The sequence below is a fragment of the Nestor notabilis genome, unplaced genomic scaffold (assembly GCF_000696875.1).
Source record: "Nestor notabilis isolate BGI_N333 unplaced genomic scaffold, ASM69687v1 scaffold11695, whole genome shotgun sequence".
Classification (NCBI taxonomy): Eukaryota; Metazoa; Chordata; class Aves; order Psittaciformes; family Psittacidae; genus Nestor; species Nestor notabilis.
The window spans coordinates 1,504-10,975 of NW_009928875.1; positions in this window are offsets into that span (position 1 = coordinate 1,504).

Sequence of the window (9,472 nt, forward strand, 5' to 3'; positions counted from 1 at the left end):
CTGCCCGTTGCGGCCAGGAGAATAGGGGTTATTTATGCAGCTTCTGTGAAGGGTGAACTCCATAAGACTCCATACAGAAGAAGCTGTAAATATGTTCTTTTTCCAATTCTAACTGCCCAGTCCTAAGCTTTATGAGACAATGTTTGTATGGAAACTGCCTGAAGTTGACCCTAGAAGAGATTAAATGAATGTTACTGTAGCTAACGATGTTATTTTAGATCTCAGTTGAAGGCATGGCTAAGAGAACACTCCTATTGTTAGACTGTTTGTTTCACAGGTGCAATAATATTCTTGTTTGCCATGATCTACACTAGAAGTACAGGGCTTGATGTCTTGTAAGAAAATAACCTATTTTACTGTAATTTTTTTATATATTGTAAATAATTTTATACAATGAGAAATATTGTATATGTAAATAGAAGACAAATGGGTATTTTGCCTATTTCTGTTTTTATAAAAACGTAATTTTTCAATGTTTGAAAACATTTCATCTTTTTAATAAAATAAGTTTTTCAGTGCTGTGATTTTTATTCTTCTTTGAGGTCTCCCTGCTCTCCCAACAACCACCTGGGTAAGCTTTAAATTATATCAGCAACTGCAAGAAGATGCTTACAAATCGGAGCAAGGGATTGTTCTAGCCTAGATAACAGCACATACTTTGTTCTTAGTGGTAAACAAGACGCAGTGCAGAGCTCTAACAAATGAAACAGCAAAGCGGACCTTATTCAGAAGATACTTCCTAAAAATGGTTAAGCAAGCAACACTGTAATTTCAGTCTCATTTCTAGTTTATGCTAGACTATTTTAATAGCATCCTTAATGTTTTCCAGATGCAGTTACAGTTTTGCCAGCAGTGTGTGGGTTTTTACTATAAATTTAAACACTGCATTTTTGTAATTATGGAGGCTTATTTTAAGGCATTCTTGTACATAAATTATCCTTGTTCTCAAGAGCTCACTGCAGAATTCCAATAGAACAGTAGTGGAATTTAAACATAAATTCACAACACCGGTTCAAATACTTTCATAACTCATGCCCCAAAACAAAGTCACTGCAATAATTTGTATTCCCACCTAGATTTCTAGAGCTAAGAAAGAAATGCATTATTTTGGAGGAAAGGAAGTTAGCCAGGAATCCAGATTCTGAAAACCAACTTCAAATAACCTGGATGCTGCAATAAATAGCTGCAACAAGTCAACCTGAACCCCCCAAAAGCTCTTCCACAGCTATAAATTAGATCAGAAGTCCAAACAGTGCATCTCTGCCATTACTCTGAAACTCTGACGAGGATCCTCTGGTTTTACAGTTACAGTTTAGTAGTGAACCTGGATACTTGTGCAGGTTCAGCTGAATACTGGAGCATTTTTCCTTAACATCTGGATACCTGCAGCTTGATTTTCATCAAGACTGTGGCATTTTTCTGACTTTACAAGTTAGAATACACACAAATTAAATCAACAGGAATACATTTAAAGTAACTACAAATATAGCTATTCTTCTGTGAAAGCAAAGTCTGCTGTTGCTCATGTGGAACAGATGTATTTTGGGCTTCTAATCATTGACATGGAAGAATGAGTTCCACATTTCATTTTTATAGCTCTTTCAAAGTGAAATATAAGGGAGATTTAGCATTTCTTCATTAAAAACAAAGCTCATTTATTTGCTAGGAAAAAAAATAAATTGCACAATCTAATTCCAGAAAGTGAGGATGACTTAAAGATGTTCTAAAATTAGCACATGCATTGTTGCAACAGCTCTAGGTATTTCCCCATAGCCGAAGATTTTCGTATTTCAGCATGTTCTTTGGTGTTTAAGAGCACAGTTTTTGGAAGTTAAGGCTTAGGCTTACCCTTACCTGGCTTTCCCTTGCTCTTTCTGAAGAACTGGGAATGGGTTTAGTCATTCCCAGGTTTCAGTGATATAGTGCAATCTGAAACTCTTTTGTAAGGTAAGTAAAAAGACATGGAGGTTGGACACTGCTGCTGCGGGTGCAGCCACCTCTGCGTGCACAGCCCCTGTCTGGCTCAGGAAGGACTCCAGACACAGCTCTGCAGCAGTGGAGGGGAGCAGGGAAGCACCACAACCTGCTCATCCAGCTCTGCTCAGCCCCAGCCATCGCTCTTGTCTTCTGCAGAGGCTGCTGGGCCAGGCAGCCCTTTGCTCCGAGCACTTGGGTATCCTCCCAAATTCCGAGTGGAAGACAGCTACAGGCAGTGAACCAGCACGAAGCATCTGTGATGTCTGCAGGCAGAGATAAACGTTACTGCATTCACCAACCCTAAAACCCCCCTTGAATGGCTCCTCCTCTGGTACCTTTCCATGGGAGCATCCAAGCTTCCCTTTGCTCCAGGGACTAGTCTAGCTGGAAGGGTCACAACCTCTGCTCCTGTTCACCAGAAGGTCTTCAGATAAGACATTTGTTATCTGCATGAGCCTGTCTTACCAAACAACACTCAAATCATGATGAACAGTGGAAACGCTCTGCTCTGTGATGTTCACTGTGTCAGGATGAGCAGGTGTCCTTTGAGCTTTTAGATTTGTTGCGACTCATCTGAAAATAGGGCAAACCCACCCCCCAGATAACAATATATGGGTATAAAAGCCCCCATATAAATATAAAACCCTGACATAAAATGTAAAATTATGAAATACCCCATATAAAACGTCTAAATATAAAAAAATCCATATAAAATATATAAATACAGGCATCTAAAAGCAGGGAGGGACAGGGAGGACAAAACATTAACAGGAGTTCATGACCAACTTGATTTCGATTGTTTAAAGGAGAGCACGTTTGATAATTTCTGTGTGGTCTTTACAGGAAACTGCAGGTTCTTGAATCTTGAGATAATCTTGTAACAGAAAGAGATGCTGATCTCATTCTTCTCACATTCTATTATGAGTAACTGGCAACTCTCTTCTTTTTTTCTTAATTGCTTTAAATTAGTACATCCAAAGATGCGCTGATGTGATTCCACCAATCTCCCAACCCTCCCCTGGCCAGCAGGAAATCACTAAAGCTGCTCATTATTATTAAATAGACCATCGGGTCGTCATCTTTTAACTTTGTTTTGTTGTCATTAACACAAAAGACCCAGAATCCCATCTGCCTCCCAGGGAGCCTGAAGGGAAGCTCTGCCCTCTCCATCTGCATCTCTCCTGGATTTGATTCTGACACACTAGGGAAAGAAAGAAGTTGTGCTTAAACCTGATGGGAGGAAACGCAGAGCCCGTTGCAAACAAGATTTTCACACATATTCTCCTAAGATACCACAGTGATGGGCTCACTCGACTTGCAAGATAGATTGCCAGATTAGATAGAGCACGCTAAGTACAGGAGCGGGCAAATCTTGCACGATGTTCCTAGTGAAAGTTTTAGCAAGTATTTCTTAGCTCGAGACACCGTCCAAAGGAGTTACTGTTGAAAGTCAGCTCATTCCACGCTGGGTTTCAGAGCGCTGTGTTTCACTACGCTGCAAACGGCTTTTCTCTCACCTGCTGACTTCAGAGGAGTCAGTTAAATCTGCACTACATGGGAAGTCATCTTCAGAAAACACCGTAACACCGAGTCTGTTGCTGCTGAAGCAGCACCCAGAGCAGGACCGGGTCCTGCCACCCTATTGCGGTCGTTCGGTCGCCTTCCGGCTCTCGGTACCCCGCAGAGCAGCCCATCACCATGCCAGCAGCCTGCGAGCGAGCAGGCAGGGTGCTTTCAAATCCCCTTTGTCAGCCCTGAAGTGGAAGGCTGGACTAGAAACCCTCTGGCTATTCTGGAAGTTCATTTTAGAGCTGCAGTTTTTCAGATGATCACAGCTGGGGGAGTTGAAGTTTTCATTTTGGCCAAAGCTCCGCTCAAGCAGGGACAGGGGATTTCAGCCTGTGCGAGTCCTTGGTTACTCACAGCCGCTTTCAAGCTGCCTGAAAACATGGAGTGGTTCTAAACTTTGGTCCTCAGTCCACAAGAAGTGCCAAAAAAAGTCTGTCCATTCTTCAAATTATAGGACTGTGCGGTTCTGTGGTTTTCTGTGGTAGAAGCTCTGTGGTTTCTAAAGCTATTTTGTGCACCTATAACACAGAGTAGCTGTTAGGCTTTTCTTAAATTGAATTTTCGAAGCCAGAATCCCAAGCTCTAGCAATTTCTTTTGCTATATTTAAATAAAACAACTACAACAAAGTCATGTAGCCATCGCTATGGTAACCAGCAGTGTTGGGGGGAAACATAAAGAGGAAAATTCAATCCAAACGCCATGTAATTTAATAGGGAGAAAGCTATTCCCGTTGCTAACATCTGAAATGTACCTGGTGGCATCTACAGACCTTAAAATTCCTTGAGGTGGCCACGCTCAGCTGGGGCTGTAACGGGTCCCACCTGCCCAGGACTCACCTTATGTGCCACAATGGAGTGGTTGGAGCTCCTGAAAGTCACTGGCACTGCAGCAACCCCTCTCTGCCATGAAGACCCAGGCTTTAGCCCTGCTCCATTCAGAAACGTGCTTCCCATACATTTGGAGGAGAAGGGATAGGTTTACAAGCCAAATCCAGCAATCTAAAGCACGTAGCCATGCACAGTTCACAGGCCCTGGAGGTAACTGGCTCAACTTATTGATTCCCAGAGACTCCTTAAAAGCTCCATCCTATTTGATCCCAAACAACCAATTCCCCATCACTTAGGCTGAGATTGGGAATTGCTTCTGCAGTGGAATAATACTCTAAATTTAAAGCGTGCAGAGGAGACAGGGATTTCTCCTAAACTTGTTGGGCAGAAAGTAAGTTTGATTTAATCTTTTGAGGTCTGACTTTTCAGCCACAATTATTTGATCTTACAGTATTTTATGTAGACACAAAAAATGAGTCATATGCACTGCTTAATGTAACGAAGATGAATTAACTTTTACTAAAACCACCTTTCCAAGCACAAGGAAAGCAGGAGCAACAAAGTTTTCATTTACTCTTTAACCATAGTTATCATTTGTTACCTGCTTATTTACCTGCTTCAATTACAACTTCTTTGAGCAAATCAAAAGTATTTTGCCCTTTGTAGTAAGCATAAATTCGGCAACACAGAAATTGCAGATGAACTTCCCTGTTACAGGTTTATAATTAGATACGGGATTCCTTTAAATCACTTTTCCTTTGGTTTCTTGCACTTCTTACAGCTCTGAGCATTCCTGGAGTTCTGAGCTAGCATTATGTCATCAGGAAATATCTGGAATATCACACTGAACAGCCCCTGTGACTTTTAATGTATTAGGTGAGAAGCTATTGAGCCTGAGGCTTAAACAAAACACAAAAAAATCCTCAAATCCTAACAACCCCTTTCTTATTAATGATTTTATATCACAAGCACTTGCGAAATAAAGCACAGAGGATGCCTGGGTGCCCTTCCTGCAGGGGAAAGGGACGGGCAGAGAGCACACAGGGCTTTGCTCTTCTGTACAGTTTCCTTCTGAAAAGCTGTGATTGAGGACAACAGTTACACGAGGTTGAACAGCACAAGTATGTTTGCAGCTGGCAAAGAGCATTATGAGACTTCATCAGTAAGGAAGGCGACAGCATTTGTAAGTGCTGCTGTATCAGCACCAATAAAACGTTTTAATTGTGGCCATTACATTGAAAGAAATGCTAACCAGGAAGGAGGTGAAAGATGTTCAGTGACTAAACCGATGGTCACGTACAGCAGATGGGAGATTCAGCACTTTTCTCCCAGTAGTGTCTTCCTAAGAAAAACATGACTGCAGTTTCAGTGGTAGGTACGGCAGGAAGGGATCCGCAAGCTCAGACTTGCACAATGCAAGTTGGCTTTGGGTCATATTTGGGTAGTCAACAAATGCTACATTTGTTTTTGAGGTTTAACAGCTGAGCTTGTAACTTTGAGTTCCTTCGTGTTCAAATTTCCACTTGCAAATGTTTCTCCCTGAGCAGGACGTCTGTGCTTTCCTTCCCTTCCCAATGAAGAGCCTCTTGGCCTCTGCGTACAGGGAGTCCTTTTAGGGTAAGCACAGACAATGCAGATTAGCCAAGTGTCTGTGAAAGGATGAACTTTGTGTATGCCAGACTCCAACCTTGAGCGGGAGCAAAACATGGAGCTGCAGCCTCCATTTTTGCAAGGGAAGGGGAGCGTTACCTGACGAGAGAAGCTGGGAGGAAGTTGTGCCTGTCCATGACACACACCACAGTCAAATTCTGGCTTCAAAATGTCAGCGTACTAAAAATATTGCTGGAGAGCAATTTCAAGAGAAACCTGCCTTGGCAATCTGTTGTTGCCTGTGCCAACATGCGCAGAGGCAGAGTAAATAAACAGATGGGACAATAATGAGTCAAAGTGAATGATGTCCAACAGTATGATAGTGAGGTGTGTTTTTCCAGCGAGCAGAAAGGGTTTGTCTCTGGTGATGTCTCTAACCCCTCCCAGTATAAATCGCCAGGATGTTTAGCATTGTGGCACACAAATTGTTTTGGAAAGGGTGCGGCATTGGATTTTCTGACTGGTCTGTACAGCCCAAATGTGGCTGGGACAAGGAAGAAGGAGAAAGACACAAGGGAAAACAGCGCGCGGAGGCTACCGGCCAGAGGAAAAAGAAATCTTAACGTGGGGAAACAAGCACTTGGTCAAAGCAAGAGGCACAAATTTGAGACAAAAGCAAAGAAAAGAAAGATTGCCAAAGTCTCAGAGCTCCAAAAAGTAACTTTTCATTTATTATATTAAACAATAACATTTCTCTTATTATATTAAACAATAAACACATGAGATGGGTTAAAACTAAAATACCTTTCAATTTGTTATGATATTTGAAAGAGAAATATAACTACAATAATGTACATATTTGGAGAGATTAGTAAAATTTAGGTCAGCATTGCAGTTTCCACCTTTTTTAGGTCAGACTAAAGAATGTCATATTACAAGGGACACCAGAAGAGCACTCTCTAATTGTAACAGCAGGAACCACAGTCACGAGGAGTTTTCCTTTTGAAGTTAAACTTAAAGGGGAAGGCAGAAGTTGGAAAAAAGAAAATTCCGTTTTATAACAAATTAGCCTTTATTTATAAAACTTTCAAGTAAAAAGAGCAGTATATCAACTGATAAAACAGGTGTGTCAATGAATAATAGTTAACATATTTACTCTAAAAATAAATCTTCTATGATTCCACCATACCCCAAGCAAAATTCCTTTCCTAAGATGATTGTTGTGAAGTCTACAGAGATGCAACAGTGGACACACAACAGAAACTTTGCTGTTCCATCAGTGTGGAAAGATATTTGAATTAGATCATTATTAGCTCAGATCAATTCACTTTCACAGAGTTCCAACTCCAAATGAGGATAAAACAGAAATGAAATTCCTGAGAGGGAGGAATAAAATGCAGGAGGAGGGAGAAATCAAACTCTTACGTGAGGGAAAGCAACAATCCTACTTGGACCAAAATTCCTTGGGCCTTGGTTCTACAAAATAAATACTCTTCTCAATGGAGAAACACTAAAGAAGAAATAGTAACCCAAAAAGGATTATAAGAAGAATCAAGAAAAGTGCATTATCTTTGAGCATAAGATGACAAAATAATTTCTACAAAATTTCTGACAACAGATTTCACAGACAGGAATTAAAAAAGGAAACAAAAAGGTTATGCAGTAGGACACAGCTTGGAAATTCCTACACTTGGAAAGCACAGTGCATGAAACTAAATAGAGTAAGGACTGATGATCCACATAGGGCAGAGATTTCATGAGGAAAAATTTGCCAATATAAAAATACTTCATAGATCATTACTGTTGAAGCACTGCTTTATGAGCATCTGCTTTCCTTGCAGAATGACTAGTATGTTTTACAACAAGCCTATTTGAATAGAACGTAGGGAAACCACTTGAGGCAAATGTGAACATACTGGTCTGTAAAGGCTAATGTGGGTAATCCAATACCTGTGTCCTACATGCAAGGTTTGCATGGGGAGGTTCTATGTGAATAATTGTCTGTCTTCCCTGTTTCAACTGTTGTGCCTCGGCACTGTGTGCAATTCATGGGTTTCCATGAGTCATTCCAGCAGTGACGATACTCGGTCTAAAACACACATGTGCCACTATAAAAGCCTACTAAACTCTTAGTGATTGCTCAATGTACCACAGTCTAGTAATTTAGTCGAGCAGAATCACCTCCATTCTTTCCTCAAAGCCAAGAATGCAGTGGATAGTCATTCCTCCTGAAGTAAAAGCTTAGGTGGAAAAGGAGGAAAACCAGACCTGAAATCCAGATGACAATTATGCGCAACCTATATAACTAGAATGAAGCAAGAAAAACATGTTTTCCACCTTAGTGTGTGACTGTTTGGGGTGTATGTGGGTATGGGAATAGCTCCTTAAAAATGGTTTTTAAAAAAAGGGGGAAAAGAGACAGAGAAGTGAAACTAAAAGCAAATGTAGGAGAAAAATCATTGCCTCAGCCTAGCAAAAAAAGAAGAGATGACTTGACCACATCCCATGCAAGAAGATCAGAAATTGAGCCTTTTCAAAAAGACACTTTAAAAACTCAAAAGAATGTGAAATCACATCCAGTGCAGATGATACTGACCTTCTGCCAGGTTTCTCTCTACACTTGGCACAGCTCCTGAACACAGTTTCTCATGCCAGTGAAAGTAATCATGAAACAAACTCATCAGAAGTAGTCATTTTGCCTTCTTTTTCTTTCACCAGAACTTTGAAATTCTAAGAGCCATAATCTAATCTGCATTCCTGTAAAAATTCCATTTCTGTATCCACCTCTGTTTAGAGAATACATAAACACAAGCTTTAATATATAGAATATATATGCATATTCTACATATTCATTGTATATACACCTTATGTACAACACAAGTAACTCTATACTAGACATAGTATGTGGACGTATATAGTATATACACACACTCTTATATTATACAATACACTATATATATATGTACACACATAGACACAAATAATATGGATCTCAATGTACACTGTATATGCATTGTGTATACTCACATTTTCTAGATCTTGCATTGTACATATTTTCTCTGCCCAAATGGCAATAGGCCTATTTGTGCTTTAAATTTCACTGTTCTGGAGGAAGACGATGAAAAATGCCTCGTGTTAAAAGTTTTGTCTTAGAAGAACAAGTGCAGGTATTACACAACACACTGAGTTACAAGCATAAGGGAAGAACGTGCTCAATGCTCCTTTCTGTATGGAAAACTGTATTAAATAGAATGGGGAGAAATCACAGCTAAGTTTTCTTCTACTGCAGTGTCTAAAATTTGGAATCAAGAGTGTTTCAGTAAACCTAAAGTTACTAAATCTAACACACTTTGTATAGAAAACACGTTCTGTCCTTGTTCATTTGCTTTATCTTCTCTTAGTGTCCAAGCAAATATGAAGAATGAATCAAGAAGGAAACAGGAAAATGAGTAATTAGTTCTAACACTATATGGAATGCTAGATTAATTCACATTTGTGGCTTCCTGCT